Below are 11,450 nucleotides of genomic sequence, written 5' to 3'. Positions count from 1 at the left end.
TCCACCGCTCATAATCCAAAGTCAAAGTCCCCGGACAACGAAGCACCGAACGCATCCGCGGGACGATCCACTTCCTCGCCATCGTCAGGAAACCCGGTCGAAACCTCCTCGGTATCAAGGGAAACCGGGATGGAATCCCAAAACCCTTGAATCCGCTCGTCGATCGGAGGGATAAGCGCCTCAGCGTGGGCACGTTCATTCATCCCACTCTTCATCAAGCTCATTTCCTCCTCGAACACGTAGTCATCGACTCGCGTCCTCCAAAGACTTCTGACCGAACTGCGGCACTCACGGAAATCACCCACCGAGGTAAAGGCGTTCTTGAGGTTCCCATACTTAACCTGGAATTGAGAGGCACGAGTCTTCATCACCTTGATGATTTTTCTTTTGCCTTTCCTTTCCGCCTTATGGACCCGCGCATGATCATGAGTAAGTTGCGCTTCTCGCTCCAAAATCTCGCCTTGCACGTGAGCGAGATCTCGTTTCGCTTTCTCCGCTTTAAAACGATAGATCATAGCCTCCCTATGGCTCGCTTCAATGGCCGAGCCAAGCAAGTTAAGGCCCTGCGAAACCAATTAACGCATTGTAAGCAAAAAAGGAAAAACCTAAGCAATCACGAATATTTTCGAAAAAATCATACCCCGTTGATGATTCGGGACCCTTCTGCGACGACTTTCGGCCTCGCCGACTCTTTCGCAGGTGGAGGAGCATCAAAACCCGGTGGCAGACCAGCAAAGAAATCATCGAAGTCCGGGATAGGGGCCTCGCTCGAGCCACTCCCATCGCCATAAGCTAGGTTTGGATCCCATCCTGGAAGCATAGAGTCATCCATCGAAAATTCTATGTCGCCAAGGTCGATATCTTTTCCCTTCCAAGAGCTCGACTCCGGCACAGCTGTTGGGGCTACAGCGGGATTCTGGTCATCAGGTTCAGAGTCGCTTCCCATGTCCGCAACCGAGGCAAGACCAGGGTGCACGAACCTCAGTGCCTTCCGAATCCTCTTCGGCGTAAAGGAAGTCCAAAAGAAGGGACCATTCCTAAGAAGATCCCTCACCTCAATAATGTCCTCAGGGAACGGAGCAAGAGGATTGATGAAAGGATGATCGTTCGGCAACTTCCGGAACAGTGGAATGCAACTCTCTTCGACAGACGCAGCGTCTATACGAACAAAGAAGAAAAACTTCTTCCACGAGTTGAAGTTCGAAATGAACTTCTTAACCACTGACATAAAGTTCCGAGGGACCAGCCTATGCTTGTCCGTATCTTTGACGAGTTGAAGCCTCAAAAGCGCTTCAAAATGATCGATGGAAAGGGAAAGGCCATGCTCGTAGCTCAGGATCAGGATCCCAATAAGATGCTGAATGGCGAGGGGAGTCAACTGGCTTATCGCAACCTCGAAACGGTCCAATACTCGGACGAGGATTTCGGGGATTGGGAACCATAAGCGACAACGCACTACGAATGCCTCGTAGCAAGTGAAGTAACCCTTTGGGGGGCTGTTAGCACACTCTCCGGGATAGGGAACCTGGAACTCCACAGCATCCGGGATATGGTAGAACGATCGCATGATCGCGAGAAGCTCATCGGTACTCCTGCTCGGATCCTCTTTCTCGACCCCACGATGGTTCAGGACCGGGAGCGACTTCTCTTTGGGAGGAGTCATCGAACCATAATGAGCAACCCACCATGCCTCGTTCTCGGCGGGATGTACCGAGTGAGGCACGAACTCCATCTTCGGAACAATGAGCTCTTCATAAGCACTCGCGGACGAAGACCCTTTTTTCGCAATCTTTTTCTTGCTCGACATCTTTACACTTCTCTTGAGAAAATAGAGGAAAAGGGTGGAGAGAAAGAAAGAAAGTTTTTCTTAAGAAAGATCTTAGAGAAAGACAAGAAAGTGAAAAAATTATGAAACAAGTTACCTCCCTTCTTATAGGCATGAGGATTTACTATTCAAGCTCGGACTTTCGGATATTAATTCCATCCAACACGCCTAACTTGCCAAACATGCCTAACCGCACGCTAGGATCCTACGACGCATGATCCTAACGGGCTGGGGGGCTAACTGTTGGGGTTAAAAACGGTTATGACGGAATTACCACCCGAAAATCCTCGGATATCGTATTTCCGAAAGAGATAATAAAAAGAAAGATATAGCTTTCGTAAAAGAATAACCAATATGAAGTTTTTACGAAGAAGTATCCTTGAAGATTCAAATCAAACAAACCAAGCTCGGTCGTTGCGTAATTACCGCGCATACATGCCGTCCGGTTGCTACGTGGCAACCAAGTCCGGGCCGATATCAGCCGCTACATAGCGACCGAACGTCTGACCCACTCGGTCGCCATGCAGCGACCAAGCTCGAGCCAATGCTCGGTCGCTACGTAGCGACCGAGCTCGAGCCGAAGCTCGGTCGCTACGTAGCGACCGAGCGCTCGTCCCGCTCGGTCGGTACGTAGCGACCGAGCGCTCGTCCCGCTTGGTCGGTACGTAGCGACCGAGCTCAAGCCAAACTCGGCGCTACGTAGCGACCAAGCGCTCGTCCCGCTCGGTCGCTACGTAGTGACCGGCCGAGCGATCGTCCCGCTCGGTCGCTACGTACCGACCGAGCGACCGAGCTCAAGCCAAAGCTCGGTCGCTACATAGCGACCGAGCGCTTGTCCCGCTCGGTCGCTACATAGCGACCGAGCGCTTGTCCCGCTCGGTCGCTACGTAGCGACCGGGCTCGAGCCGAAGTTCGGTCGCTGTGTAGCGATTGAACTCTTCCGAACATCGACAGACATCAATCCATGCATTCTCGTCAAACCTTCGAATGCTATCTCCCGAAGACCGTAGCAAGCTCAGTCCATGTTTTCTGCTATTGAAACTCATCGATCAAACTTCACGGATTAGAAACCGCGGAAAGTTCGTTCTTTATCAAAAAGATATCGTAGTAAACGTTTCGAGTCGGAAGACGGCCCAAAGTGACCTATACCATGACTCGAGGCCCATCCTACGATTTCTTAACCAAAAGCCCGTAAACCGCAGCACGGTTTACGCTTGGTCCACAAGGAAGGATAAATGTCAAGTTTCCGCGGATAAATACGGAAGTTTTGAAGATAATTGTGAAGATCGGGAAAAATGAAATATCTCCATTTTTATGCTATGACAGCTTAAGGGCAGAAGAGTAAAAGCGTAAACCAACCTTGGAGCTAGTATATAAGGAGTCCTAGGCGAGGAGCATGGGAGAGAACTTTTTCAGAGCAAACTTAGCACTTAGAGCAATTTAGGCAATTTTCCGTTTTTGTTATTTCGAGCTGCGACCCAACTAGGTTTAGCCGTCTTAGGGTTACTAGAACTAGGAATCTCGCCGACAGCTCTCGAGCCCAGGCTTATACCTTGTTGTAAACGCTCGTACGCAAATTCGGAATAAGATCTTCTTTGCTCTCTTTTTTGATTTCTTATACTTTATCGTTGTTATTCTCGTGTTCTGATTGCTTGACGTGTGGTAATTATCAGATATCCAGGTCCTCTGGGAAATTAAGGTTTTCCTAGTTTCCTTATTTAAACGGAAATCGACAGTGCGAATTTTGGTTCCCACACTCCTGACTCAGGTGATATCTATCCTTGCATCTCATACTTGCTTGCATTTGTTTTTCCATTCATAAACCGAAAATCCATAAAAACTGTCTTCTTGTTTCAAGTTTTGTTTCTTCATATTTTTCTGTTCTTGCTGTTCATCATTCCTATAAAACAGAAAAGAAAAAGAAAGAAGAAGTTTTTAGGTAGTTTGATCCACGAAAATTCAAAAAAAATTAGTCATAGTGTTTGCATTCATTAGTTTCCATAAAAGAAAACCCATAAGAAAATCTGCATTTAAGTTGTTTCCATTTTTCTTTTGCATTGCATATCAAGTTTAAAAATCATCCTAGTTATTTTATTAGACCATCTAAGTTAAAGTATTTCATGCATATTATATTGCTGCATTTAAAAAAAAATCATTCATCATAAGTTTGAATCATTTGTTCCATATTGATAGGTTTATTGCATTTTTTAAACTAAAAACTCAAAAATATCCTTGTTAGTTTGTTTCCATATTTTCTTTCCATCTATTGTTCATAAGCATCCCATACTGATTTATTTCGTGCTTGCATCAAGAAAATCAAAAAAAAAAATTGCATAATTAATTTCATTTCGGTTCACATTGGTATATTTTTCGGTTTAGTTTTAATAGATTGCATTTTGTTTACCTATTTTGGTTCGACCAAAACTTCCCATATCTTCACTTGCTCTTTGAGATTGTTTTCAGGAAGCAATGACAGAGGAAGAACACGGCCAACCCATGAAGAAAAGACTAAGCCAACACTTTGCAGCTACACAAGAGCTCCATGATAATATTGCTCAGTTGAGAAAAAGAAATAAGCCACAAGGCAGACGACCACCACATGGAGAAAGAAGATTTGGAGATGCACTAGATGCTGGCTATGTTGAGCCCAAGCCACCAGATCCTTCATGGATCACCAAACACCAAACTTCTTATACTCATGAATACTCAAATTATTCTTATCATGATTATAACTCTGCTGATGATGTTAATATTTATTCTTTTTCAGGAAGCAGTTGGTCAAGTGAGTATCTAACATGGGAAAGAACCATGGATGATTGGTTTACATACTATGGCGTGCCAAAGAAGGAGAGGCTAGCTCATGCCATTAACCAACTTTCCTGAAAAGCTTACTCATGGTGGAAAAGAGTAGATAATACACATGGTAAAAGTCCAGAAGATGTTGTCACCGACTGGGAAGATCTTAAAGATGTTATGATCAGGAAGTATGTGACTACACTTCCCACGCAAGAAACCAGAAGAAAATACCCAAGGAGATTTTCAAATGGTGTGTCCAAAGAGGCAAAGAAAGTTGTGGCACAACAAGGCCATAGAAGCTTGATCTATCAAGACCAGATTCGGCCAAGCCAGATGCCCACGGTTTTATATGATAAATACCAACCTTATGAGGTCCCAAAGGCCATGGATAAGAAGAACCTTGTCAGCCAAGACATGTTGGCCAGACACAAAGAAAAATCAGACAAACCGATTTTTCAAGAGCAGACCAAGGTAAGTCCTATCCTTGATAAATTTGTTTATAAATCATCTCCCACTGGTATGAGTCACTTGTCTTTGTCCAAGGATTTTAAGACAGGTCCTGAGGTACAGAAAGACACGATCACCCAATCCTTGTTGAGATCAAAAGTTGTCCATGATTTAAGTCCAAGAGACAAGGAGATTTTAAACCCAAATAAAGAAGAGCCATCCAGCCAAGGTAAGTCTTCTAACTCTGAGGATTTGAAATATCAGACATGTTATAGATGTCATAAGAAAGGACACTATGCTATAGTTTGTCCTACTAAGAAAGCATTGATAGAAACATCACTAGAAGAGAAAACAGAATTATCTATGAAAAGTGATAGTCTTATTCAATCTGATATATTGGTTCCAAATTCTTGTATAATGCACTTGTCTTTGTCAAAGGGTGTTGTAACAGGACTTAAGGAGCAAGAATTTAAAGAAGAAGAACCACCAGGCACGTGACTCTTGTGATGGACCAGAAGATTGTTCAAGAGACAATGCAGTCCATATTGCTTAAAGAAGCAAAACCAAAACAATACCAAGGTAAGGTTTTAGAATCTCAAAAGAGAATGAAAGCTGACTTGCTCTATCTTGGTGCAGATTATACAGTTTCGAGGTCGAAACCTTGTCAAGAGGGAGGGGATGATGTGGTCATCAGATCAGCAACCGAACCAGAGGTCAACCCAAATCCCTACTTAACCAGCCAAGGCGCCAAGCAGAACACATGTGCACTAAAAATGCTGTATCTTACAAACCAGGAGGGTTTAAGTCACGAAAATTTTTTTAATAGACTCTACCCTCAAGAAGAAGTCCAGACCATTTGGAATCAGTCCAAAATACGCACGGAGAAAAAAGTTATGAATTTTACAAGTCAGAGGTTTTCCAGCCCGTCCATCTGCGAGTACCCGAGTTTAGAAGGAGATTCCAGCCCAAGGAAGGAGCGGCCTGAACCAAATTCCATCATAGGATTCAAGAGGAGTTTATCAGCTTTCCAGAAAGCCAAAGATATGGAGAAATGGCCACGGAATTATGAAGTTATGATCCAATCTCCAAACCCGGTCAAACCAGTTCTACACTTGCCTCAATTGGAAGCTAACCGGTTCAATCAGCTTCAAACCAGACATTGGCGACCAGGAGATCATTTAAACCAATCAGTAGATATTATAGGAGTCCAGGAGGAGTTCTACAAGTCCATACCATGCACCAGCAACCATTGGATCAGGAGGATCCTCGTTTACTCAAACCTGCCTTATTTGGAGCAAACCGACATTAAAGTCCAACAGCTCTTTTCTCTTCAGATCAGGCACGAGATCAGAACCTTTCAAGCCATACAGAAGATCCCAAGGAAACTCTCTTATCCCCTTAAACCTTCCAGGTTCAAGAAGAATCAAGTTTCTCACTTGGACCCAAAATCCCATAAAAGGCTCCAACGGCTAGTTTCCGATTTTGTTAGTTTGCTTGATTTGTTTCCTTTCTTTTCTTCTTATGAACGTGAGAATTACTTTCCAGAGAATTATATAAGCTCTTAGATAGTCATTGTAAAGAGACACCCTTAATCACCAAGTTAATAAAAAGTTTATTCAGTTTTATCAAAGTTGTTCTTTGTATAAAATATCGGTCTTTTGGATTCAAAGAGAGATTCTTTGTTGTCTTATTGATTTCGTGAGTCTAGTTTGTTTGTGCAAATCAAACAAACTCAGTACACAGATTGAGAGAGTCAATCACTTCGATCCATCTTTCCATCAGATTGAGAGATTCAATCAAACCTTCCTCCACAAATCCACTTCAGTTCATCTTCTAATCAAGCTGAGAGTGATACAAATCCCGCAGCTTGATTCCGCCATATCTATCCCTTTCTTTTGTTTATTGTTCTTGTTTTAATTCATATCATAAACCTCATATCATTTAATTCCCTTTGTTTCAGGTTATCAAATCATAATCCGGCCATATCGACCAATCGGCCACATCTTTGGTCGATCCGATTTAAGCTTGGTTCCACCATTCAACCAATTCGTGGGTAACCTTACCCCCCCCCCCCCCCCCCCCCCCCCCCGTGCCTACAACAATGGTTGTCCAAAATCAGCCAAGGGAAGGGCCAGCATGCTGAGTCCAAGGACCAGCGTGCTGATATGTGTAGTGATGGACAGCCACATACGTTCTGTGTCTGCTGAGGGACAGCCACGGACGTCCAGTGTGTGCTGACGGACACACACGGACGTCCTGTGTGTGCTAACGGACACACACAAACGTCCTGTGTGTACTGAACAGACAGCCCAAGTTGGCCAAAATCACACGAACAGTCCACAAGAAGGGCCAGCGTGCTGATATGTGCACTGATGGAGAGCCACGGACGTCCTGGGTGTGCTGACGGACACACACGGACGTCCTGTGTGAGCTGACGGACACACACGGACGTCCTTTGTGTGCTGACGGACACCCACGGACGTCCTGTGCGTACTGAACAGACAGCCCACGTGGGCCAAAATCACCCGAACAGTTCACGGGAAGGGTCAGCGTGCTGAGTCCAAGGACCAACGTGCTAATATGTGTACTGATGGACAGCCACGGACGTCCTGTGTGTGCTGACGGACATACACGGACACACACTGACAGCCATAGACGTCCTGTGTGTGCTGGGGAACACCCACGGACGTCCTGTGTGTACTGAACAGACAGCCCATGTGGGCCAAAATCACCCGAACAGTCCCAGGAAGGGCCAGCGTGCTGTGTCCAAGGACCAGCGTGCTGGGTCCAAGGACAAGCGTGCTGATATGTGTACTGATTGACATCCACGGACGTCCTGTGCGTGCTTACGGATACACACGGACACACACGGACGTCATGTGTGTGCTGGCGGACACCCACGGATGTCCTGTGTGTACTGAACAGACAGCCCACGTGGGCCAAAATCAGCCGAACAGTCCACGGGAAGGGTCAGTCTGCTGAGTCCAAGGACAAACCTGCTGATATGTGTACTGATGGACAGTCACGGACGTCCTGTGTGTGCTGATAGACACAAACAGACACACACAGACAGCCACGGACGTCCTGTGTGTGCTGACAGACACCCACATACGTCCTCTGTGTGCTGATGGACACCCAGGGACGTCCGGTGTGTACTGAACAGACAGCCCACGTGCGCCAAAATCACCCAAACAGTCCACGAGAAGGGCCATCGTGCTGAGTCCAAGGACCAGCGTGCTAATATGTGTACTGATGGACAGCCACAGATGTCCTGTGTGTGCTGACGGAGACACACAGACACACACGGACAGCCACAGATGTCCTGTGTGCTGGCGGACACCCACGGACATCCTGTGCGTACTGAACAGACAGCCCACGTGGGCCAAAATCACCGGAACAGTCCACGTGAGGGTCAGCGTGCTGAGTCCAAGGACCAACGTGCTGCTATGTGTACTGATGGACACCCACAGACGTCCTGTGTGTGCTGACCGACACACACAGACACACACAGACAGCCATGGACGTCCTGTGTGTGTTGACGGACAACCACGGACGTCCTGTGTGTGCAGTTGGACACCCACGGACGTCCGGTGTGTACTGAACGGACAGCCCACGTGGGCCAAAATCACCCGAACAGTCCACGGGAAGGGCCAGCGTGCTGAGTCCAAGGACCAGAGTGCTAATATGTGTACTGAAGCACAGCCACGGACGTCCTGTGTGTGCTGACGGAGACACACAGACACACACAGACACACATGGACACACATGGACACACACGGACAGCCACAGACGTCCTACGTATGCTGACGGACACTCACGGACACACACGGAAAGCCACGGACTTCTGTGTGTGATGACGGACACCCACGGACTTCCTGTGTGTTCTGAAAAACGCCCACAGACGTCAAGTGTGTACTGCGCAAACAGCCCACGTGGGCCAAAATCACCCGAATAGTCCACGGGAAGGGCCTGCGTGCTGAGTCCATGGACCCGCGTGCTAATATGTGTACGGATGGACAGCCACGGACGTCATGTGTGTGCTGACAGACACACACGGAGAGCCACAGACGTCCTGTGTGTGCTGGCGGACACCCATGGACGTCCTGTGTGTACTGAACAGACAGTCCACGTGGGCCAAAATCACCCGAACAGTCCGCGGGAAGGGCCAGCGTGCTGAGTCCAAGGACCAACCTGCTGATATGTGTACTGATGGACACCCACAGGCGTCCTGTGTGTTCTGACGGACACACACGGACAGCCACAGACGTCCTGTGTGCGCTGGCAGACACCCACAGACGTCCTGTGTGTACTGAACAGATAGCCCACGTGGGCCAAAATCACCCGAACATTCCACGGGAAGGGTCAGTGTGCTGAGTCCAAGGACCAACATGCTGATATGTGTACTGATGGACAGCCATGGACGTTCTATGGGTTCTGACGGACACACACGGACACACACAGACAGCCACGGACATCCTGTGTGTGCTGACGGACAGACACGGACGTCCTGGGTGTGCTCACGGACACCCACAGACGTCCTGTGTGTACTGAACAGACAGCCCATGTGGGCCAAAATCACCCGAACAGTCCACAGGAAGGACCAGCGTGCTGATATGTGTACTGATGGACAGCCACGAATGTCCTGTGTGTGCTGACGGACACACACGGACACACACGGACAGCCACGAATGTCTTGTGTGGGCTGGTGGACACCCACAGACGTCCTGTGTGTACTGAACAGACAGCCCACGTGGGCCGAAATCACCCGAACAGTCCACTGGAAGGGTCAGCGTTCTTAGTCCAAGGACCAACGTGCTGATATGTGTACTGATGGACAGCCACAGACGTCCTGTGTGTGCTGACGGACATATACGAACACACACGGATAGCCACGAAGTCCTGTGTGTGCTGGCGGACACCCACGAACGTCCTGTGTATACAGAACAGACAGCCCACGTGGGCCTAAATCACCCGAACAGTCCACGGAAGGGTCAGCGTGCTGAGTCCAAGGACCAACGTGCTGATATGTGTACTGATGGACTGCCACGGACGTCCTGTGTGTGCTGACGGACACACACGGACAGCCACTGACGTCCTGTGTGTGTTGACGGACACACACGGATGTCCTGTGTGTGCGGACGGACACCCAAGGACGTCCTGTGTGTACTGAACAGACAGCCCACGTTGGCCAAAATCAGCCGAATAGTCCACGGGAAGGACCAGCGTGCTGATATGTGTACTGATGGACAGCCACAGACATCCTGTGTGTACTGACGGACACACACGGACAGCCACGAATGTCCTGTGTGTGCTTGCGGACACCCACGGACGGCTTGTGTGTACTGAACAGACAGCCCACATGGGCCGAAATCACCCGAACAGTCCACGGGAAGGGTCAGCGTTCTGAGTCCAAGGACCAACATGCTGATATGTGTACTGATGGACAGCCACAGACGTCCTGTGTGTGCTGACAGACACACACGGACACCACGAACGTTCTGTGTGTGCTGGCGGACACCCAAGGACGTCCAGTGTGTACTGATCAGACAGCCCACCTGGGCCAAAATCATCTGACCAGTCCACGAGAAGGGTCCGCGTGCTGAGTCCAAGGACCAATGTGCTGGTATGTGTACTGATGGACAGCCACGGACATCCTGTGTGTGCTGACGGACACACACGGACACACACGGACAGCCACAGACGTCATGTGTGTGCTGACGGACACACACGGACGTCCTGTGTCTACTGACAGACTACCACAGACGTTCTGTGTGTACTGAATAGACAGCCCACGTTGGCCAAAATCACCCGAACAGTCCATGGGAAGGGCCAGACTGCTGAGTCCAAGAACCAACGTGCTGATATGCGTAGTGATAGACAGCCACGGACGCCCTGTGTGTGCTGATGGACACACACGGACAGCCATGGACGTCCTGTGTGTGCTGGTGGACACCCACCGACGTCCTGTGTGTACTGAACTGACAGCCCACGTGGGCCAAAATTACCCGAACAGTCCACGGGAAGGGTCAGCGTGATGAGTCCAAGGACCAACATGCTGATATGTGTACTGATGGACAGCCACGGATTTCCTGTGTGTGCTGACGGACACACACAGACACACACGGACAGCCGCGAACGTCCTGTGTTTTCTGATGGACACCCACATACTTCATGTGTGTGCTGACGGACACCCACAGACGTTCTGTGTGTGCTGACGGACACCCACGGATGTCCTATGTGTACTGAACAGACAGCCCACATGGGCCAAAATCACCCAAACAGTCCACGGCAAGGGCAAGCGTGCTTAGTCCAAGGACCAACGTGCTGATATGTGTACAGATGGACAGCCACAGACGTCCTGTGTGTGCTGACGGACACACAC

The sequence above is a fragment of the Brassica napus genome, chromosome A7, assembly GCF_020379485.1.
Source record: "Brassica napus cultivar Da-Ae chromosome A7, Da-Ae, whole genome shotgun sequence".
NCBI classification, from domain to species: domain Eukaryota; kingdom Viridiplantae; phylum Streptophyta; class Magnoliopsida; order Brassicales; family Brassicaceae; genus Brassica; species Brassica napus.
This window is presented reverse-complemented; position numbering follows the sequence as displayed.